The sequence below is a fragment of the Cyanistes caeruleus genome, chromosome 5, assembly GCF_971803275.1.
Source record: "Cyanistes caeruleus chromosome 5, bCyaCae1.hap1.1, whole genome shotgun sequence".
In the NCBI taxonomy this organism is placed as follows: domain Eukaryota; kingdom Metazoa; phylum Chordata; class Aves; order Passeriformes; family Paridae; genus Cyanistes; species Cyanistes caeruleus.
The window spans coordinates 3,024,510-3,048,142 of NC_141705.1; the positions used below are offsets into that span (position 1 = coordinate 3,024,510).

The window sequence follows — 23,633 nt, forward strand, 5'->3', positions numbered from 1 at the left end:
AGCGGTGGCAGGGCTCAGCTCTGTTCCAGGGCTCTTTTTTGGGGGGGCACGAGGGCGACGAGGCTGCGGGGGAACCAGCGGACCCCAAACATCCCCTGCCCCGGGGCTCTGTGGGGCAAGGCCACAAGGTGAGGGAGCCCCAAGCAGCACCCCAGCATCCCCAGGCAGGTCCACGGGGACAGAGCCCTGTCCTGGGGGGTGGCGAGGGAAGAGTTAAAGGGAAGGCGAGCAGATCCTCCTCCATCCTCCCGGCCCTCGCTGTTAGGCTGCTGCTGTGACAGGGGGTGGGGTCGGGGCTGGCCGCCGTTTGCCGCAAGAAGGGGGGGGAAAACGTGGCTGCGAATGTGTGTGTGTGGTGTGTGTGTGTGTGTGTGTGCGTGTGTTGGTGACACAGGACAAAATGAGATGAGACCCCTCGGACGGGAGCGGCCGGCCGGCTGCGGTCCCTGATCGCTGCCCGATCCCTGCCCGCTCCTGCGCATCCCTGCCAGCGCCGCCGGCCGCCAGCCCAGCAGCCCCGCCAAGAGTAAGGAGCGACTGGGAGGAACTGGGAGGAACTGGGGAGCGCTGCTGGGAGAGGGGGGAGGTGGGATGGGGTGGGGGGTGGGAGAGGGGGGGGGTCTCTTGGGGGTGGAGAGAGGTGGGGTGCACGGAGGGCGAGGTGGGGGGGATCTGATGCTGGAGCTTCGCTCGCCTGAACCACCCACCCAGATGTAATTTGGGGAGGGGGAGGGGAGGATTTTGGGGAGGGGGGCGGGGTGGAGGATGGGCTGCCAGCGCCGATTTCGGGTGTGATGGAGGGGAGGGAGCCGTGTTTGCGCCTAAAGTCGCGGCTGCCTGGATTTGGCCCCGCGGGGCCATTGGGATGTGACAGCACCCAAAAATAGAGAGCGAGGCGGGGAGGAGCGGCGGGGGTGGGGGGGTGCAGACCTGAGTGCCAGTGCCAGCGCCAGGCTATTTCCCCCTCGTCACCTTTTCCTCGTCTCCTTTTATTTATTTCCTTATTCCTTGGGCAGTGATGGCGGGGAGGGGAGCGGTGGCTGGGGCTGGGGGCTGGATTCACGGCGAGGAGCTTGCTGGCGGCCGAGTGATTAACGTGCAGTTGCTGGGAATTATGTCATCTGCCTCGGTGCTGGGTGGCCCTCGCCCAGCAGCGGCGGTGGGGAGGGAGGGAGGACGTGGGGGGACGTCACGACATGGGGCTCCCCGCCTCAGGCTTCACCCCGGGAGGCGCCCATGCCTCCCCCGGCTTTGCGGGGACTCCTCGGGCATCCAGCTTTCCCTGCCCGCCCCGGCGCGGGGATCCCCGCTTGGGACATCCATCACCCGAGGAGGCAGCGGTGCCTCCCGGCTTGGAGGGGATCCCCTCGCCCGGGCAGGGGCAGGGCTGCCCGGGGGTCCCGGCTGCACGGGCTCCGTCCCCAGCAGCACAGGACGGGGCTGCTGCTCCTCCCGACCGCAAACCCCGCTCGCTGGCCCGGCAGAGCCGCGCTTGGAGCAGGCGGAGCTGGCGCTGCCATGAAGGGAGGGTGAAGGTGGGCATCCCCTCTGCCACCTCCCCGGGAGAGAGCGGGGCTGGAGCTGCTGCACTGCAGCACAGAGCCCCATCCGCGGCTCTGGGTGTGCCCGGGGGGAGCCCGGACCTTCTTTGCAGCCCCGTCCCCTCCCCGGAGCCGAGGCGAGAGCCTGGCGACCTGTGGCTACCAGCGGCCCCCCAGGCCAGATGAACCCTCTGCTTCATAGGAGGGTATTGGGCTGCTGGATGCTGCACACCCTCCTGGGCACCCCCCTGGGCATTCCTTGAGTACCCTCTGAGCATTCCCCCGCTAAGCAGCCCCCGAGCATCCCCTGAACACCCCGAGCATCCCCTGGAGCACCCCCAGCATCCACTGGAGCACCCTCAGCATCCCCTGGAACACCCTCAGCATCCCCTGGAACACCCCCAGCATCCACTGGAGCACCCCCAGCATCCCCTGAACACCCCGAGCATCCCCTGGAACACCCCCAGCATCCCCTGAACACCCCGAGCATCCCCTGGAGCACCCCCAGCATCCCCTGAACACCCCGAGCATCCCCTGAACACCCCGAGCATCCCCTGGAACACTCTGAGCATCCCCTGGAGCACCCCCAGCATCCCCTGAACACCCCGAGCATCCCCTGGAACACCCCCAGCATCCCCTGGAGCACCCTCAGCATCCCCTGGAACACTCCCGAGCATCCCCATCCTCTTCCCCACGCAAGGAGCTGGGGAAGGAGGACAAGGCCTGTCAGTGAGCCAGGCACGGACCCTGCTGCACATCCACAACCTCCTCCCTCTGCTGCACACCCCGTGGATCCCCGTGGGGCTCCAGGCGCCGCGGCAGAGGGTCGGGCAGGGAGCGGAGCAGGCAGGAAAGGCTGCGGGGAGATGCGCAGCGGAGCTGGGGAGGGCGGGCACGGCTGCAGCGGGGCATTTTTCTGGCATTTTCTGCCCCACAGCACATTCCACGGGAGGAGGTGGGGGGAATGTCGACAGCTTGCTGAATTCCAGCTGGGAGCCAGCGGCTCCAGTCCCAGCCGGGGGATGCCACTTGCCCCGTGCGATAACCTCTGGCAACTCCCCCAGCTCTCCACGCTCTGCTTCCAGCGCCCTCCAGCACATCCTTCATCCTCCAGCCTGCTCCGGGGGACTGCGCCCTCGCTGAGCCCTCCGGGGAGGAGCTGGCACGGAGAGGGAACGCAGGGCACCCCCAGTTTGGGGCAGGCAGGATTGGGGGGCTGCTCCATCCCGCAGCGCTCCGTGCGCCGGGGTTTGTTTATGTGTGGCCCCGCTTGGAGCGGCGATCTGCCGCGGCTAAATATAGCAGCGATGCTGTCATCCGAGTTCAGCCTGGCTGGGGAATTTATTTTCTGCAAAGGCTGGGAGGCGAACGGGGCTGCAAACAGGCGTGGAAATGCCGGAGCGGTGATTCCCTGCCTGCCGTGTCCGGGCTCACGCAAGGGGAGAGGGAGCCTTGTCCCGAGTGCCGGCCTTGGGATGGCAACAGGGAGGAGGAGAAAGTGTGGAAGGGCTGAAATTGTCCCCGCTGGCTCCTCGGAGCAGGGGTGGGCGTTTAAAAAGCGGCGCGGTGCCTGTGTGGCTTCATGTCTCCCCTCCTCCCCAAACTCTTCCTTGCCGGGTCACCGGGCTGGTGTCCCAAGGGATCAGCTCCCAGCCCCCTCAGATCTAAAAGGAGGGTCTCAAAGTCCAACATCTGGCTGTGGACAGCTGGGAGAGAGCAGCAGCTCCTCCTGCAAGAGGTGGGATTGGGAGAGCCCCCCCTTCCCTGGGGGCTGCAGCATCAGCCCTGGGCATCCCCTGCTGCTTCCACCACCGTGGGAAGGGCACCTTTCACCACCCATCCCTTGGAAAAACGGGAAAAGAGGCAGAAAGACGGGTCCCCTGACTTGCAAAAAGCCAGGCAGATGGGGAGGGTGTTTTCCACATGCACTGTGAAAACCACGTTGCATCAGCAGTCGGAGGCACTCGCTGCGTGATAACTCCATGTGGATGGAGCAGGAATGTGGATAAACTGGCTGCAAAAAAGTTCCTGAAGGGAGTTATATCCCGGCAGGGAAGGTTTAGAGTTAAGAGGGTGTTGCTGGAGCTGTTAAAGGGGTTAAAATCTGCTTTCTCCCGAAGGGGAACGGAGCCATGCCCGGGGCTGTCAGAGAAATCCAGCAAACAAAGGGTGAAACAAGGAAATTTCTTGTTTCCCTTCACAGAGGATCTTTCCCATTAGTCATTCCTGTCACAGGAGCTGGCAAACACGGTTATTATTTGAGGGATCTGAAAGTGAGATGGAGGCACGAGGCCAGGAGCCCAGACATCCCTGCCCTCGGGACTGGGGAGCAGGCAGGGACCCCCCAACCCCTCTGGCTGCCCCACACCTCTGCTCCATGGGTAAAGCCATGCTGGACCCCTGGATTCATCCTCTGCTTGTGGGAAGCTGCTCTGGGGAGTGGCGTCCCTGGTCCCTTCCATCCCAAACCATTCCAGGATTCCACGGTTCCTGCAGGACACGGCGGCACCGGGAGCCGTGGCTGGGCTGTGATGCTTCATCCTGGAGGAGGTGGTGGTGGGCCAAGCACCTTGAGATCCTGCAAGAATCCAGGTGGTTCCCCAAAGCACCCAAAACTCAGCTCTTCCGTCACCCCACAGCCCTGGGCACCTCCATGGGGGAAAGGACCGGGATGAGCCCCACCAAGGGTGGGAAGAAGGTCCATGGAGCTCCCTAAACAGCAAGGAAAGCAAGGATAAGGCAGCTCTCAGGAGATTGGGATGGCTCCTGCCTTATGCTCCAGGTTTGGCTGGAGCCAAGAGCTGTCCTGGCAGAGGGAGCTGAAAGTCCCCTTGAGCCGTGCAGGAGCTGCAGGAATTCCTGCAGGGCTGGGAATCAGGTTTGCAGGGATTCTGGCTGAGTTTCCATCTCACAAAACTGGGGGGGTTTTGCCATGAAGATGTGGGTCCTGCTGGCTTTATGTGGCTCCTGGGGCAGAAGGATGAGCTTTGTCTGAGCCCATTATGAGCCTCTCTTTCCTTCAGGGCCAAGTCCTGATCACAGCGAGATGCTCCAGAGGCAGCAGGGTGCTCCAGGGTTAGACAGGTGTAATCCCAGAATCCCAGACTCATTCAGGTTGGAAAATACCTCTGGGATCATCGAGTACCAACTTCTGACCAAACACCTCCACCCACCACCCCAACTAACCCACAGCACTGAATGCCACATCCCGTCGTTCCTTGGGTAATTCCAGGGGTTGTGACTCCACCACCTCCCTGGAAAGCCCTTTCCAATGCTTAGCAACCCCTTCCATGAAAAAACTCTTCCTGGTGTCCACCCTGAGCCTTCCCTGGCCCAGCCTGAGCTGTTCCCTCTCCTCCTGTCCCTGTTCCCTGCGAGCAGAGCCCGACCGCCCCGGCTGTCCCCTCCTGGCAGGGAGTTGTGCAGAGCCAGAAGGGCCCCCTGAGCCTCCTTTTCTCCAGGCTGAGCCCCTTTCCCAGCTCCCTCAGCAGCTCCTGGGGCTCCAGACCCTTCCCCAGCTCCGTTCCCTTCCCTGGACTCTCCCCAGCCCCTCCAGATCTTTTTGTGAGGGGCCCAGAAGTGCCCCCAGCACAGGGGACGGGCACTGCCCTGGCCCTGCTGCCACCCCAGAGCTGCCACAAGCCAGGTGCCAGTGGCCTCTTGCCCACCTGAGCTCACATCCAGTCCCTGCTGCCCAGCACCTCCAGGTCCTTTCCCACCCATGGGCAGCAGAGCCCGTTCCCTTTGCAGGGAGCCCGGGAAAAAGGCAATCAGATCATTAACACATGCTGCTCTTCACACAACCAACCTCACAAATATTTATCAGCTGGAGAAACACACGGGCTCAGAAGTTGCCAAGTAACATAACAAGAGGCGCTTTTAAATAAATATCTGTGCGTCTGCGGGTGACGAATTAACCAAATCCCTTGGTATGTGGCCCAAAGATATGTTTTCCTTTGGAAGCCCAGCACCAGTAATAAAAATAATGATCCAAACCAGGAATGAAAACCTGGGATAAGCAGTGGCTGACTGTCTGTCCAACGCTGGAGGGAGTTGGTTCCCTGCTGGGAAGGTCTGTGATGTCCAACAGATCCTTGCCTGCCAGGGACAAGTCGGGAGCAGGATGGGATGGGGGGGATTTATTTTAAATATTTATTATATTTATTATTTTATTTATTTTGGGAGGTGAGAATGAGCCCAGTGCACCAGGCTGGGTCTCATCCTGCACCTAAACCACTCCTAAACACCCCCAGGAGTTTCTTCTCTGTAGGCTCAGGATTTCAAGGTGCCTTGTTGTTGTAGAGCCCGGTTCTCTGGTTCTCCACGTTCCCTTCCCTCCAGCCCTGAGAAGGGTCCATTCCATCCTCTCCTGAGGAGCTGGATGTGTCCCAGAAATCCAGCAGGAATACTGCTTGTCCCAGCCTGCCCAGGTGTGTTCTGCACTGCCCAAATATCCGGGGTTTCCCTGCTGCTAAATCCTGTTGAATCCTTGCTGCGAGGTCAGTTTGGAGGTGTTGGGTTCTCCTGCTCCTGCTCCTGGTGCTGCCAGAGGAGACCAGCTGGGTTTGCAGATGGATGGAGATCCCTTCTTCCATGGGGAAACTCTGGCTTGTGGGGTTGGGATTTCACAGAATGGTCTGCATTGGGATGGACCTTAAAACCATCTTGTCTGCCCTGAGAAGGGACACATTCCACTGTCCCAGGTGGCTCCAAGCCCTGTCCAGCCTGGCCTTGGACACTTCCAGGATCCAGGGGCAGCCACAGCTTCTCTTCCAGGGCCACCCCACCCTCCCAGGGAGGAATTTTTTCCAAATATCCCATCTAAGTCCCTCTCCAGCTCTGTTGGAGGCCCTTTAGGCACTGGAAGGTGCTGGAAGGTGTCCTGAGAGTTTTCTCTTCTCCAAGCTCTCCCAGTCTGTCATCTCATTTGGTGGAGATGTTCCCATACACATCCACCATCTCCCCACCATCACCACAGGGCTTGGCCCGAGGGTTTTGCACACAGGTTGTCATTTTGGGCCCATTTGGGGGCTGTTTGGGGGTTCTTGCCTGAACCAAAACATGAGGAGACACAACCTGGAGATGGAGCTGGTTGGCAAAGTCAACTTGGAGAGTGGTTTTGAGGGCCAGACCCCAGTCCCCGTGGGCCCAGGTGAGGGGGTGAGAGGTCACCAGGTGGCCGAGGTGATGGTGGTGGCTGTGGCCCAGAGTGGCTGTAGATGCCCCATCCCTGGGAAGGCTGGAATGTGGGAGCTCCTCCCGCTCTCCCGGCCATGGCAGTGCCCCCAGGCTGGAGATGATGCACAGGGGGAGGTCGGAGCTTTTATTAGCCCAGCTGCTGGAGCTGGGAAAGACAGCCCAGCTTTCGGGCACAGGAGCTCATCTCCTTGTCCCCGCTTTCTAATTATATCAGCTGATCTAGCACAGGCTCCTTCCACTCCCCATGGGCCGCTGCCTTCATTACATCCCCGGCTCTGCCCTTGGCAAGCACTTGGAGGAGCAGCCAAGCCATCCCAGCGGAGATGTCTCACCTCAGACATCCCCCTGCAGTGCAGTCCCTGCCTCCAGCACTGCCAGGAATGGCCAGGGGACAGGGACAGGGGACAGGGACAGGGACAGGGACAGGGGACAGGGACAGGGACAGGGGACAGGGACAGGGGACAGGGACAGGGGACAGGGACAGGGACAGGGACAGGGGATGGAGGACAGGGGATGGAGGACAGGGGACAGGGGACAGGGACAGGGGACAGGGAACAGGGACAGGGGACAGGAACAGGGGACAGGGACAGGGGACAGGGGACAGGGGACAGGGGATGGAGGACAGGGGACAGGAACAGGGACAGGGGACAGGGACAGGGGAGAGGGACAGGGGACAGGGGACAGGGGACAGGGGACAGGGGACAGGGGACAGGGGATGGAGGACAGGGGACAGGAACAGGGACAGGGGACAGGGACAGGGGACAGGGACAGGGGACAGGGAACAGGGACAGGGGACAGGGAACAGGGACAGGAACAGGGACAGGGGACAGGGGACAGGGGACAGGGACAGGGGACAGGGACAGGGGACAGGGACAGGGGACAGGGCATGGGGGACAGGGCACAGGGGACAGGGACAGGGGACAGGAACAGGAACAGGGGACAGGGGGCAGGGGGCAGGGGACAGGGGATGGGGACAGGGACAGGAACAGGGGCAGGGCACAGGGACAGGGGACAGGGACATGGTGTTTGTTTCAGCCAGGCTGTGTGCACGTCACCTTTCAAAGTGTGGGATGGGAAGGCAGGAAAGGCTGTTCCCATTGTGAGGATCGGCTGGAATGGGTCCTGAAGGTGGCTCAGAGCCACCAGGGCAGAAAGGAGAAGAGGAAAACATCCCCCAAAATCATCAGGGATGCTGGGACGAGACGGGCAGAGCTCCATCCCCGCAGGCCCCTGCACCCCATGGCTCTCCTGCCCAGAGCAGGGGGTCCCTGGTGGTCCCTGCTCAGGAGAGGGGGGCTCTGGAAAGACCAGGACCTGTTCTTGGCTCAGATCTCTCTTTCCTCCAACAAACACGTTTCTCCAAAGGTCTCTGCTAGGAAAATCCACACCTCCACCCACCGCAGCTCAGCAAGGACACAAACACCCGTCTCCAGGAGCGGGCTGAGCACAGCCCATAAAGCTCGTGCCAGGCTCAGGGAGACCCTGATGTTCTCCCAGCTCCTCCAGCAATGTCAATAATAAATCACTGCTGCCGAGCTGGTGCCCAGCCAGCTGCTGGAGTTTGTTCTGCTCCCTCTCCGACCTGCTGTGCTCTTCCTCCCGCCTGCCCCACTCTTCCTCCCTCCCGGCGCTTTTCCAAGCCCCAGGGCTTGCTCTCTTTGGGGATCAGGGTGTCCCCAAGATGCTGGAGTGGTTTTAGTGCTGTTGAGTCCCAAATGGAAAGTTTTTCGTGTGTTTTGTTCCCTGCTACTGGCACTGTGCCGTCCTTGGCAGGTTCCTTAGCCTCAGTTTCCCCTCGGCCGGGCTGCACTGCAGCCTCCCAAGGGATTGTACACGGAATGGGAGCTGATCTGGGGACCAGGATGAGGTATTTCAAAACCTGATCTGGCGGCTGAAGGGGTGGATGTGCCTCCTGCACGTGTTTGGGGTGGGTAATCCCCAAATCCCCAAAAAAAACAAGTCTGTTTTCCAGCAGAGCCCAGACAAACCCATCTCCTGCAGCCCAGGAGGGCTTTGGGACCAGCCAAACCCAGCCCCGGCCTGTTGACATTCCTCAGTGCCAGCCAAGAGCTTTGCCTTCCCCTCCACGCTCTCAGGGGCCCAAATTAGCTTTTAATAATAATATTTCATTTTAAAAAAAATATATATATATAAAAAAATAAAATCTCCGGGCAAACAATCGGCGCCCGCCGGGACAGCAAACACTCCCCGAGGGGCACCAGGTGTGGTGCATTCCTGATGGCTGGAAAAGAAAGGAGGGATTATTTCCCTCTCCCTGCCATGTGCGGGGTGAGCCGGAGCAGCCAGCCCGGCTCCAGGCAGGGCTGTGGGAGGTGGGTACGTGGCTTTGGGAAGAGGTTCCTCAGCCAAGCCCCGAGCTCCAGGGCTGATTGATGCTGGTTTGTTCCGCACGTTTGCTCCTGGCCGAGGTGTGGCATTTCAGGGTTTTAGATAGATTTAAAAACAAGTCCTGCAAGGCACCCGAGGGATCCCTGGGCAGCCACCCCGAGCCACGAACGCTCCTGGCACAGCCATCCCAGCATTTCTGTGGGTACATCCACCACCCAGAGGTTATTCCTCCAAGCCGGAAAACTTGATTTTTCCCTTCTTTAATGAAGCTTCCCATCAATCCATTGACGTCTTTCGCTCTCATCCTTAGAGGAGAAGCTGAGGACAGGCAGGACAAGGTGTTCCAGCCCCAATCTCGGCTTTGCCCGGGACACAAAACCCTTTCCTCCAGCTCCCCACCCTTGGCTTTGGAGCTCAAAGCAATTTTGCACCCCTCCAGGGTTTAAAAGGCATTCTGGAGCGCCGGATAATGTTCCTCAGGGATAAAACCAGGGCATCTGTCATCTCCCGAGGCGGGCAGCCAAACTCCTGCCCCAGCTCCAGCGCGACATCAGGGCAGCATCCCGGGGGACAGCACGGGGGATGTGAGGTGACACCCGCACCTCCCCGGGGACATCCCTGCGGGAGCCCGGTCTCCCTTTCATGCCCCCTGCGGGGAGAAGAATCCCTTCATTTCCTCCGGACGCTTATCCTCTGAGGATCTTGATCCCGGGGGCGAGCGACAAAAACACCCTTTAAATCCATCGCAGCGGGTTTAGGGAGGATTAGCAGATGTCTCTGCAGGCTTTACACCAGGCTCCCGGTGTCCCACCCTCGCCGCCCCATCCAGCTTCAGGCTTGGGCTTCCCGAAGGGGGAATGATGGAGCCAGCCCGGCTGGAATTCCCGTCGGGAGCAAGCCCAGGCTGGCGAATCCCTCCCAAAAGTGGCGCTCGGTTTTCACTGGAGAGATGGTCCCCGTGGGTGTCCCGGGAGCAGAGAGCCTGTCGTGCTTTTAAATCTATCACGGAGCTCTTTCCAGGATGGCTCACCCTGGAGTTTTCCAGGAGGGAGAACCTCCCCTGCTTCCCATTTTTGGGGGATCCCTACAGAGGAGCCCGGATAATTCCCCAGTGAAGAGCTGATTTCTCCCTCTCATCCCAGCCTGGCTGGTGACAATCACCCCTCTCCATCATCCCTTTTGTGTTTACAAGCAATTACCTGCATCGCTTTCCATTCTCAACACTTTTCCTCCTTAATTTGTCTCAGCCATGAGTTTTTTTCCCCCTTAATTTCCCTGCTACCCCCCACATCCCTTTCACCTCTCCCCAATTCCCACCCCCGAGGGCTTTTTGACCGCCGGGACTCTCAGGATGGCTTTCCTCCAGCACACACAAGCTTGCATAATAGCTGTTGACACCGTAACTTCATTGGAATCGATCTCGTTTGCTAATTAGCTGATTGCAGTAATTGGCATGAATTACCTTGGGGGATTCTGCCTCCCTGGGGGTGGCCAGTGGCCGGCGAGAGGTGGGGATGGCAGCAGTGAGGTGGCTCCTGCTCCAGGGACACCTTTTGCAGGTGATTCAGCTGCAGTGGAGCTTCCAGAGGGGAACCACAGCCTGGTGCTGGGATTTTTAACTCCTGGAGTGCCTCAGAGCCACTAAAATACCCAGAGTAGCTGTTACAGAACCTAAAATGGGTTAAAGTCCCTGTTTATGGGGTGAAAGGATGAGGGGATGTGACTCCACTCTACCTCAAAATGCAACTGGAGATGACTCAAACACTGGGTTAAAGATAAACCAAGTGAAGCAGCTTTTCTCACAGGTCATAATTCCCTGCCAAAAATTCCTGGAGGATGAAACAGCGTTAGACTGAGCGAGGAGGGAGCAGGCAGTACCAGGGAGAGTGTCCTCTGATGGCAGCAAACCTTTTGGGGGATCCAACTACAACTTTGGGTGGGAGGCATCCCTGAAAAGCTCTGGGGCTCAGGGGAAACGGGATGAGATCAGTGAGGTCCTCATCTCCCCCATCCCTTTTCCTTTAAGCAGCAGCTGCACAGGGAGGAGGGGGGCTGGGAGGACCATCCCTGGCCCAGTCCCTTGGGATCCAGTCAAGATCCAGCGTTGTGAACTTCCATGAGAAAAACGAGGGACAAAGGGAATGGCTCTAAACTGCCAGAGGACAGATTTACCTTAAGGACTGGGAAGAAATCGTTCCCTGTGAGGGTGGGCAGGCCCTGGCACAGGGAGCCCAGAGAAGCTGTGGATCTCTGTGGATCCCTGGAAATGTCCAAGGCCAGGTTGGATGGGGCTTGGAGCCACCTGGGACAGTGGGAAGTGTCCCTGCCCATGGCAGGGGGTGAAAGGGAATGGGATGAGCCTCAGGATCCCTTCCAGCCCAAACCTTTCCATGCTTCTGTGATACCTCATTTTTTAACCAGAATAACCACGACACCCCAAACCAAAGCTCCTCCCTGGGACACGTTTCCATCTGTGGTGCTGCCGGGGTCGCCTGATCCAAACCTGCCCCGGGTGAGGCTGAAGGAATCTGTGAAATGCTGGTTTTTTATCAGCCATCTATTTCTATTGACAGCTTCCCACGCTCCATCCCTCTAATCCTGCATCCCTTTCTACCAGCCTAAGCTGCATCATTCCAACTCTTCCTTCCCCACCCCCTTTTTTTTTTTTTTTTTTAATATTGCCCTGTAATTATCATCTTTCCACTCTTCTGGGATCTGAGAGAAATCCCAGGACTTCTTAGAGAGGATGAGCAGCAGCCCAAACCTCCCCTCGTCCTGCTTCCACGGGGCTCTTGGGAGCAAATTAATCTGAACCCGCTGTTTAAAAATGTTTATCCTCAGGCCATGCCATTTAGTGTCTTCCTGGGTTACTAATGGACTAGAAAGCACTTCGTTGTCCCTGTGCAATATGAGAACATCAGCCTGCTTTTTTCCGAAGCCAGAACAGAAATTATTGAGTTGTTTGGGTTTGTTTTTTTTTTTCTCCCCTCCGTTGTTATCAGCAATTTTCTGATCTCCAGCTTGAGGACAGGCAGTGCTGCTGCAGTTATTTTGCTGCTCTTAATTTTGTAAAATCAAATTAAAAGTCGCTTCCTTCCCTGTCGTCCCTGAACGTCCAGGAGAGACCTGATGTGGCCAATTGCAAACTGAATTGTGGAGTAAATTCCTTAACTTTATTGAGCCAGAATGTCAGGAAGTTTTGTCTCGGCTGCCAGTGTTGGTTCTTAAGTATTTTGGGCAGAAAAGAGAGAGCCCAAATGAAACCTGAGCTCTCCAAGACCCTTTGGTGGGTCAGGAGGCCACGTCAGGTTGGATGTTAGGAAGAAGTTTTTTACAGAAAGGGTGATAAAATACTGGAATTTTCTGCCTGGGGAAGTGGTGGAGTCACCATCCCTGGATGTGTTTGAAAAAAGACTGGATGTGGTGCCATGGTTTAGGTGAGGGGCTGGGTTGGACTCGATGATCTTGGAGCTCTCTTCCAACCCAGTGATTCTGTGATCATTAACCAGAGCTTTTACTCTTTATTTTGGGGCATTGTAAACACACAAAACATGGATCCATCCGTGGGGTCCACAGAGATTTAGCAGTGACTTTTATTGGCTGCAGCAGAGGGGTGAAGAGCCCTGAAGAGTCTGGGTCAGACATGGGGATGGATATCCAGGGATGGATATCCAGAGGTGGATATCCAGGTACAGATATCCAGAGGTGGATATCCAGGGATGGACATCCAAGGACGTATATCCAGGGACAGATATCCAGGGATGGATATCCAAGTACAGATATCCAGAGGTGGATATCCAGGTACAGATATCCAGGTACAGATATCCAGGGATGGATATCCAGGTACAGATATCCAGGGATGGATATCCAGGTACAGATATCCAGGGATGGATATCCAGAGGTGGATATCCAGGGATGGATATCCAGGGATGGATATCCAAGTACAGATATCCAGGGATGGATATCCAGGTACAGATATCCAGGGATGGATATCCAGAGGTGGATATCCAGGGATGGATATCCAGGTACAGATATCCAGGGATGGATATCCAGAGGTGGATATCCAGGGATGGATATCCAGGTACAGATATCCAGGGATGGATATCCAGGTACAGATATCCAGGTACAGATATCCAGGGATGGATATCCAGGTACAGATGTCCAGAGGTGGATATCCAAGTACAGATATCCAGGGATGGATATCCAGAGGTGGATATCCAGGTACAGATATCCAGAGGTCGATATCCAGGTACAGATATCCAGGGATGGATATCCAGGTACAGATGTCCAGAGGTGGATATCCAGGTACAGATATCCAGGGATGGATATCCAGAGGTGGATATCCAGGGACAGATATCCAGGGATGGATATCCAAGTACAGATATCCAGAGGTGGATATCCAAGTACAGATATCCAGAGGTGGATATCCAGGGATGGATATCCAGGGACAGATATCCAGGTACAGATATCCAGGGATGGATATCCAGGTACAGATGTCCAGAGGTGGATATCCAGGTACAGATGTCCAGAGGTGGATATCCAGGTACAGATATCCAGGGATGGCTATCCAGGGATGGATATCCCCTTTTCCCACTGCAGAGGAGCTGTCACCGAGCAGCTCCTCGAAGGACAAGTGACCCGAGTGGGGGTGGCTGGGTGGGCTGAGCCAAGGGAGGAGCTGCAGAGGACACAGGGCCCAGCAGACACAAACCACAGCAGGAGAAGCCGCTGCTTTTCCTCCCCAAGGTCTGCAAGGTTGGACACAATGAAATTCCCTCCTCCCTCCCGTGCCCGAGGCAGCCACATCCCAGGAGGAATTCAATGCTGCCTCCTGGTCCATTCAAAACACGCCAGGGTCAAACCTTTATGAGGCAACAAAGAAAATAAACCCAAAGACAAAAAGCTATTCTGGAGGAGGGGAGGGGAAGGAAGTGGCTCCCAAAATATCAATGAGAACCTTTCCTTTAACCCCAGCTGTGGGATCGGGGTCTCCACTCCGGTGGGACCGAGCAGGGGAGAAGTGAGCACATCCTCCTGCACCTTCCTCCTTGTGGGACCAAAGTGCGGAGTTTTGGGAATGTTGGGTTAGGATCGTGAGGATCTGGGTGCTGGAGAGGGGACAGCTCTTGGTGGGAAGTCTCCTGCAGGGAAAAGGGCACCAAAGGACCATGGAGCCCCTCCTCTGCCCCATTTCCTGTGGTCACCACATCCCTGGTGGCCGTGAGGGTTCCTGGGGTCACCTTTGTGGCTTTTAGAAGTTGTGTTGCTCCTGGCTGTGATCCCAGGACAGACACCTGCTCCCCACACCTCCAGAATCGTGTGGGGGTTTTTCCCCTTCATTTCTCTTCTTTAGCTGGGAGCACTGAGGGGTTTTGAGAAAGGTATTTTGAATTGTCCCCACGTGGGTTAAAGCTCTGGCACTTGGGAAGGGATGGGAGAGGACTGCGAGGAGGGAGTGGGAGTCAAACCAGAGCCAGCTGAAATCCTGTGGGGTGGGCACACACACAGTCCCACTTCCTGCTGGGCACCTTATTCCAGAGGGGGAGGCCCCTGCAGGTGTAGAAACCCCCACTGACAAGGCTGAGCACCAAAAAGGACCCCAGGAAACCCCAGGAGAAGCAGAAGAGGGTGAGCTCCTCCCCAGCCCGTCTGTGCCGCGATGCTGACACATCCCAGCGCCATCTCCCATCTCCCAGCCCTGCATGAGGGCAGGGCTGGCCCTCCAAGGGTCACCAAGGGTCACTCTGGACACAAACAAGCTCTGTTTGGAGCAGAGCAGGGACAGACGATTTCCCCACACCGTGACTCAGGAGTCTGTGGTCTGTGACGGGTGAGTCAATGTGAGCGGGAAAAGCCTGGCTATTTTTGGGACATTTGGGGGGGTTTAACCCCTCTCCCTCCTCCCACGGAGGCATCTCAGCAGTGCCTTGCTTGAAGAAGGAATAAAAGGCCCTTCCCAAGGCAAACAGGTGCTGGCCTCACGGGGTGGTGTTTCTGAGATGAGGGAAGCAAGATCAGTGACCAGGAGAGGCTGCCAAGGGCCACGGAGACAAAGCAAGAAGCCATGTGCAGAGAGAGTCCCAGAACTGTTTGGGATGGAAAATCCCCCCAGGATAATCGAGTCCAACCTTTCCCCCAGCTCTGCCAAGACCACTGCTGACCCCTGTCCCCAAGTGCCACATCCACATGGCTTCTAAATCCCTCCAGGGATGGGGGCTCCAGCACTGCCCTGGACAGTTCCAATGCTTGACCGCTATTTTGGGGTGGAAGCCTTCCCAAATATCCAATCTAAACCTCCCTTGGCCCAGCCTGAGCTGTTCCCTCTCCTCCTGTCCCTGTTCCCTGCGAGCAGAGCCCGACCCCCCCGGCTGTCCCCTCCTGGCAGGGAGTTGTGCAGAGCCAGAAGGGCCCCCTGAGCCTCCTTTTCTCCAGGCTGAGCCCCTTTCCAGCTCCCTCAGCCCCTCCTGGGGCTCCAGACCCTTCCCCAGCTCCGTTCCCTGCCCTGGACAAGCTCCAGCCCTTCCCAATATTTTTCCCAAGCTCTGCCTGTTACTCCTCCAAGCACTCACCAGGGTGATGTCCCTACTACAAATGCACATGGATCAAGTTTTAAAGCTCCTCACCAAGTCATGGAGATCTTTTCCAGAGTTTTCTTTCCTCCTGGGTCTAAGGGCCACGTGGCATCGTAGCATGGCCATGTCCCCTGGAGCTCCTGGGACCCCTCTACCTGCAAAAGTGACATCATGGGGCTTCTCCAGCTTCCAGCTGGGCCCTGGGACAGCGTTTGCTCTCCTTGTATCCAAGGAGAAAACCACATTTAGGGTGGCCTGAGGATTCCTTCCTCACCAGGGAATTCGGGCCCTTAGCATCTCCTCATGGGACCAGCAGCCTTTTCCCAGGGATGCTCTTCCTTCCCACGGCTTGCCCAAATAATCAGCCCCCGTTTCCCCTTCCCCACCATCCCACCTTCCTGCTGGAGATGAATTTCTTGTCCTAGCGTGCAGATTTAGCTGCTTTCATGACAGCTAATGCATCCTCAGTGTGGAAAATTCTCTGGTTTCGTTTAGTTTAGGAAAATATCAAGGTGTTTGGTGGTTTGTATGGTTTGCATTTTTTGGGGGGGCTTGGTTTTTTGGTGGTTTAGGTTTTTTGGTTTTTTTTTTGCTTTTGGTTTGTTTGTTTGTTTTGGGGGTGTTTTGGGGGAATTGGGTTTTTGTGGTTTTTTGTTTGTTTTTGGTTTTGGTTTTTGTAGAATCATGAACACAAGGCACCTCTGCATTACAACAATTTGAATTTTCACAGCTCTTTCTGCACAGCCTGCTGCATTCCTGGGGGGACACTTAATGTTTTAGGGATGAAAAATCAAGGTGAATTTTTGGGCTCAATGATCTTGGAGGTCTTTCCCAGCCTTTACAATTCTATCAGCAGTGGGCAGGGATAGGAGGAAAAGGGCCAGTCTGACAGCCTGCTTTATATTCCCTCAATACACTCCCAAATCTGCCTTCTGTGCAATTTACAGCAGGTCCTGATGGATTTCTGGTCCATGAACTTGCCAAGTTTCCCCTCAAACACTGAACATCAACTGCATGCCACGGCAGGGAGCTCTCCAGGCCACCAACCACTGCCTGAGGAAGGGGTTTTGTCCTTTTCTCCTTTATTTTCACCTTCACCTGCTTCCTGATATTTGTTGTTTTTTTTGCTGAAAAACTGAAAAAAGGAGACAGCTCCACATCTGTGTGTCATTTGGCCACGTCTCTGGATCCGTCTGAAACGCTGCCCCAAAGCCACCGACGCTCCTGCAGAGCCTCCTGGGAATGTCTGAGCAATTTGTCAGCACAGATTCATTTAAAAAAAAAACCCAAAACTACCGAGGAAAAATTCTGGGAATACTCCTGGTGCCTGCACAGGCAGCTCCTGTCAGCAGCACAGGTGAGATGAACGGCGTGGGATTGCTCCCAGCTCAGACAAATTAATCAGGATGCTGTGGCGGGGTGAGTTCTGTCCCAAATATATGAAGTGCAAGCTTGTAACATGTGCCAAGCTCCTCTGGAGCTTGTTTCACAAGTGCTTCCCATTTTACATGCACGCCTGAGGAATTCTGCTTCCCCCAGCTGAAGGTAGGGATGAGAGGAAAAGAGAGTGGAGAGAGCAGGTGGTGCTGCAGCCTTCTCCTCTGGAAAATCCTTGCACAAAGCACCAGGAAGCTCTGCCTGGATTTCAGGATGGAGTACAGGAATTCCCATTGGGAAATGGGAACCAATTTCCAAACCATGCAGGAGCTCGTTCTCTCTCCTGCAAATCATGGACACAGCTGCTCTCCCTTCCTCCCTGCTCCCACACCACCCTTCTCCACCTCTCTCCTTCCCACACGGAACGAGGGCTGTGCCATTCCCCTATCCCTGGGACACTGCTGCTGAAGAGGGAAAATTTCCAAAGTAGAGGGTTTTGGGGTTTTTTTTTTGAGGGATGGAAGCAGTGAAAACCAGCCACGAGCAGGGTTAGGGCAGAAGGGCAAGGCCAGCAGCTTTATGTCCCCAAAAGTGCATAAACCCCACATTCTGGGGAGCCCTGAGGTGCTCTGCAAAGCTCAGGTGAGCAACGAAACCCACAAAATCCTGTACCTAAAGGGGCTAAAAGAGAGCTGCAGAGGGACTTTGGGTGTGGGGGAATAGTTTCAAACTGCCAGAGGGCAGGGTTAGGTGGGATGTGGGGAAGAAATTGTTCCCTGTGAGGTTGGTGAGGCCCTGGTGTGGCTTACCCAGAGAAGCTGTGGCTGCCACAACTCTGGAAGTGCCCAGGTTGGATGGGGTTTGGGGCATCTGGGATGGTGGAAAGTGTCCCTGCTCATGGCAGGGGTGGGACTGGATGAGTTTTAAGGTCCCTTCCCAAACCATCCTGTGACTCAGTTGTGATGATGATCTTCAGGATGGCTGGGGCAATGCAGAAAGGTTTTATACCAGTCACAGGGTGTTGTAGAAAAGCACAGCAGGACAGCAGGGCTGGAGATACCTCCCTCAGTAGAGACATCGTGGATTTTGTTTTTTCATGCTTGCTTTCTGCCTCTGGGTTTTCCTCTCCTGGAATGAGCATTTCTGATCACTGACACACCCAGAGGCTCTGGAGATTGGTGGTGAACAGGAGCAAAGTGGTGCTTTTGGGCAGGTCTCACCTCGTGGCCCCTGGGTGGGTTATTCACCCCTCACAGGTTTTGCTAGATCTGGCTCTAATGACAGCTCTGCTGAGCTTTGGAGTCCTCCTCTCTCCCCATCCTCCAGTTCTCTGCATCTTCTGAGTGGAAATAACACAAAACTGAGAAACGGGGAGGAGTTGTCACCACCCTACTCCACGAGGCCAGGATAGAGAGGATGTTTTTCCACTTGAGGATGGTTTATCCAAGCTGCACACACACGCTCTCACACTCACATGCTCTCACACACACAACACAACCATTTTCTCACCAAGCCCTCGGGATTTTGGCACTCCCTCCCACTCTCCTGATCGTGCACAGCCCCATTTTCCAGCTGAAGCCGTTGCTGGAGGAGCTTCTTTGGAGGAGATGTGGATAAATCTCCTCAGTGTTCTGTTTGCAGCAGAGCTGCTGGTGCTTTCCAGGGCTCCCAGGCTGGTTATGAGCAAATGGAAAACAGAAGGAAAACAAATCCCTGCCTCATTCATCCTCCCATCCATCCCTGCCCTTGTCGTGTCCCCAGCTTTTCCCGTGGCCATCTCCAGCCTCACATGAAAAGCCCTCCAACAAACCAAGAGTTTTGCAGCCTCTGCTTCCATTTCAAAGCCTCTTTTTTTTCCTTTTGCCAAGGATCTGGAGGGATGGGAGAAGCGTTCAAAGCCCAGAGTTGGTTCTGAAGTCCGAGCAAAAGGAGTTTTGTTTTATATGACAGAGCAGAGAGCCCAGGAAGCGGTGAGGGCAACACCTCCCTGCAAATCAGGTCATTTATTTAGCGAGGGAAAAAAGCCTTCCCGAGGTTCAGAGCGTCAGGGCAGAAATCAAAGAGCATTTGAAGGAGGAGGGAAAGCCAAGGCCTGGCTTTGCCATTCCTGCCCTCCCACTGGATCCCCACGGCCCGGCAGGCACCGAGGCAGACCGGGAAAATATTTCACTCTTTACACACCACTTCAAACCCTCAGAGCCGCCCCTTCCAGGGGGACTGGGGTCAGCTGCCACACTAAACTCCAAATATTTTCCTTGCTGGCAAATGAAAAAAAACCTCCGTGTGTCTGTGCCTGGCTCCATAGCCAACGTACACGGAATGATAAAGCCCCTGGCACACATCTTGCAAGAGCTAATTATAGAATTTGGAAGCCAACGTGATAATATTTTCTTTAGATGTGTGGTGCAGATGTAATTACTTCTCCGGAGATGCCAGCCGCAGATGACGCAGGATGCCCTTATGTAATCACCTTTATTATGCAGCTATGGAAATTTTCCCTCCCTGGCCCATCCCCTCGACTCCTTCCTTTCGTTCCTTGCCCTAAACTCTCTTGTGGCCCGTTCAGAGGTGATGGGGTGAGGTCCACAGGCCAGCTGGGAGCACAGGGGCATCTCCAGGGAAATGCCATTCCTGGGTTTCCCCACCCATCATCGCTCCATGAAGGAGCAGAAGGAGTTGGTGGCTGTGCATTGGCAGGGCTGGGAAAAGGCCCCTCCTCACCTGGTGGACTGGAAGGGGATCACATTGGATCCATGTTTCCCCATCCCTGGCATCTCCTGTGGCTTCAGGAGCTCCATCCTCCTGCTGTGGATGCATGGAGCCCCCTCCCAGAAACGGGCTGGGGGATGCTGAGGGTGCAAGAAAACTGCAGAGGAAAGCTGGTTTGTCCCTGCAGGGTGAAGGTTTGGTGAGCCACAAACGCCTGAGCTGCTCCAAAGGTTGCCCCAGAGTGGAGGAAGATCTCCCAGGTGATCCACAAAGTCATTCCTGGCAGGGCAAAATCACAGCGTGATCACAGCCAAAAATGCTTCCAACACAAAAAGGATTTTTGCCTGTGGATCCCTTTGAGGTTTTTCTTCTTGCCTTGCCTGTGGATCCTCTCTGAGCTTTTCCATTTTGCCTGTGGATCCCTTCTGAGCTTTTCCATTTTGTCACTTCAAAGTCTCTCGGTCCCACTGCTCACAGGCCACTGAGAGGAGGTGTCCAGGTATCTCCAGGACAGAGGCACCACCAGTGCTGCTCAGGGGGGGACAAAATCCCCTGGCACGACCATTAAAACCCTGCCTTGGCCACAAATATTCAGGAAAAGGGTTGGTGAGCAGTCTGGAGGCATCACCCTGTCCAGGCAGAACGTATTTTGGCTGTGCACCTCTGTGCCCCAACCCTCTTCCATCCCTCTTCCTGGCCAAACCTGGATCCTTCCCTGCTGTTTTTTAGGATTAACGTGTGATGCAGAGGGGTGATTCCTAGTTCTGGGCCATCCTGATGCCACCAAAGTTACAAATCTGGGTTGTGAAGGTTTCTCCTTCTTTTTTTTCCCTGCATGGCATCCCAGCCAGGGCATGGATGAACCTGGAGATGAGCAAGGCTGGGGAGCAGAGCTGGGAGAGTTGGGAAACGGAGGAATTGGCCACACAGCCTAAAGAAAAGGAAGCCAGGGAGATGGTGGCTGGAGCAGAACTGGAGACAAAACCTTTGGTTCAGCCACTGGGGAAACTGGTTTCCAGTCATGGGTCAGCGCCAGTGACTGCAAAGGAATTTGTCCTCAGGGCAGGGAATACCCACATTCCTCCAAGGACAAAGAGCCTTGGGGGAGGCAGTACCTGGGGGATGTGTTTGTAGCACTCAGGTCATTCATTAACTGGGAATTCCAAATTCCCAGGAGTCCAGGGCCATCAGATGGTCATGGATTCAGGTGGCACTTCAGCCCATGCCCGTTCCAAATCCCTCTCTGTGGCCCATGGACTGTGTCAGCTGGGTCCTTGTGGCCTGCAAAGGGAACTGTCAACCTTCCATCCTACCCAGAGAGGCCTGGGAGCCATCAGGGGTGCTCCAGGTTTCCTGCTCCATGTTCCAAAGCCCCTCCAGAAGATCTTTCCCAAGACTTGAGAATTCTCATGCTTCTGCTTCTGCTGAAGCCGCTCAGCCACCAGTTCTTCTCCAGAGCAGAGATTGGCCAGGATGGAGATGGAGATGGAGATGGAGATGGAGATGGAGATGGAGATGATGGAGATGATGGAGACGATGGAGATGATGGAGATGATGGAGATGGAGATGAGATGAGATGGGGATGGAGATGGAGATGATGGAGATGATGGAGATGATGGAGATGATGGAGATGATGGAGGTGGAGATGGAGATGGAGATGGAGATGGAGATGAGATGAGATGAGATGAGATGAGATGAGATGAGATGAGATGGAGATGGAGATGAGATGGAGATGATGGAGATGATGGAGATGATGGAGATGTAGATGAGATGGGGATGGAGATGGAGATGAGATGGAGATGATGGAGATGATGGAGATGATGGAGATGGAGATGGATGGGACAACATAACCACCCACAACTTAGTCCTGAGCCTGATGTTCCTCCCTGGGAAAAAACCTCCCACCCTGAGCCGAGGGGGCTGAAACAAATCCCTAATTCCTGATATGGAGAGAAGGAATGCTTCCAAAGAGGATCCTTGAATACCTGGTGATTTCAGTGGAAATCTGGCCCTCCTGGCTGCAAGCTGGATTGCTCCAATTTATTTTAACTAGGCCTGGCCTGATGCTTTGGGACTGTGAATGGGAGCTTTGTTTCATTCATTCTGGGTAATCACCCAAGGATGCTTAAGGAATGGTTTTAAACTAAAAGATGAGAGATTCAGACTAATTATCGGAAAGAAATTCTTCCCTGTGAGGGTGGTGAGGCCCTGGCACAGGGTGCCCAGAGAAGCTGTGGCTGCCCCTGGATCCCTGGAAGTGTCCAAGGCCAGGCTGGATGGGGCTTGGAGCCACCTGGGATAGTGGAAGTTGTCCCTGCCCATGGCAGGGGGTTGGAACTGGGTGAGCTTTAAGCTCCTTTCCAATCCAAACCATTCCATGATGATTCCACAATTCCACAATCCTCTGGTCTAGACATGATTTGGGAAAGCTGATAATTCACATCCTCCCCCCAGGCAGCTCAGACCTGACCCGAATCCCATGGCCAGCACAGCCAGCACACACTCAGGGCTCCCAGCACCCACAGGTGGAGATGCAGGAGCCTCTCCTGATTTACGGGAAGACCTGGCCCGTGCACCAGGCTGTGGCTTGCCAGCACTGCGAGGCTTTGTCTGCCCTGTGCTGGTACAGGAAGAGACAGCTTATACCAGCAGGGATGTTTTTTTTTTCCAGAATAGGAAACCATCCCTCTGGATGACACAAACCAGAGTCTTTTGGCTTGTTTGTGCTGGCTCAAGCTGAGCAGGCAGATGTCATGGATTGGAGATGGAAAATGTCCCCCGTTGCAGCAGCTGGCATCAACCCAGCTTTTGGGGTGAGCCCAGCCTCAGGACCCCCTGCCACCCCCTGTGACAGCTTGGAGAAGGTCCTCTCCCACCCCCAGCTCCCTGTGGGTATGAAGAGGTCTCACACAGGCTCAAATTCCACTTCATGAGCAGGAAAAGCCTCTCCCAGCATCTTAACTTCCAGACCAGCAGCATGTCCCTGTGCTGGTGATCCCCCAGGTGCAGAGAAGGTTTGTTTTATCACATAACCAAGTTCTTTCCTCGCACAGACAAACTCTGGGTGTCATCCTGACATTTCTGCTGGGAGCTCAGCCACAGAGCCTGCTCAGACTGTGCAGGCTGCTGGGGATTTTATCAGCTTTCCCAGCAGAAAGGTTTGATTTCCTGGCATGGTGGAGTCATGCTCCTCTACCAGCCCCATCCTGCACGTTTGGCTGTGGTCCCTGTGTTCCCTGCAGGGGCCACTCACAACAAATCAGGCAAGGCAGCATCTCTCCACAAACACAGGAAAACCCTTGGGTGTCACAGAAACCCTTGGGTGTCACAGAAAACAGGGTCTTTCCTTGGAAACCAGTCTGGAATTCTCTGCTTTAATAACAGAGAGTGGGGAAGAGCTCCAGACAGAGCCTGGTGAAGAGATACTGCAGGGATCTGGTTCCAGTGTCCAGCCCTGTGGATGTCAAGCACTCACAGGCACAGCTCGTTCACAGCTGAGGTCTGAGCTGGGTTTAAGTTCTTGTGGTGCTGGTTGGAAATCTCTGGAGGCCTCCAGCACAAATTCAGAACCGTCCTCATCACCAGACCTGGCTGGCCTTGACATTGCCCAGCCAAGGCACTCAGATATCCTGGGATGGAGATTCGCTTCATTCACGGCCTCAAAGTGTGTTCAGCAGCCAGGGTACCCTTATTTAGGGCTTTTTTCTGCTCCTCAAGGCTTTGAAAATGATCTTTCCTCTAAATAGAGGAGTCTGGGTGGAGAGAGGAGGGAGGCTCTTGCTCACACTGGGGTGTCTGGTACCGAAAAGCAGCTCCCCAGAGCTTTCAAGGAAGAAATCCCAGTGCAGGGAGCCGCTGTCTCTGCTCCCATTCCCATCTCCAGCTC

The 23,633-nt window shown here is 55.6% G+C and overlaps 1 protein-coding gene across 3 annotated transcripts in view; it reads left to right on the forward strand.

Moving 5' to 3' along the window:
• Window positions 1-260: 260 nt before the first annotated feature.
• LZTS3 (leucine zipper tumor suppressor family member 3) overlaps window positions 261-23,633 on the forward strand; it is a 44,847-nt gene continuing 21,474 nt past the window's right edge. Inside the window, exon 1 of one of the 3 annotated variants that reach the window (XM_086889714.1) lies at window positions 261-526. The gene's annotated coding sequence lies outside the window, so the exon portion shown is untranslated. The remainder of the gene's footprint in view (window positions 527-23,633) is intronic. The other 2 variants (XM_086889715.1, XM_086889716.1) reach the window with 2 other exon arrangements.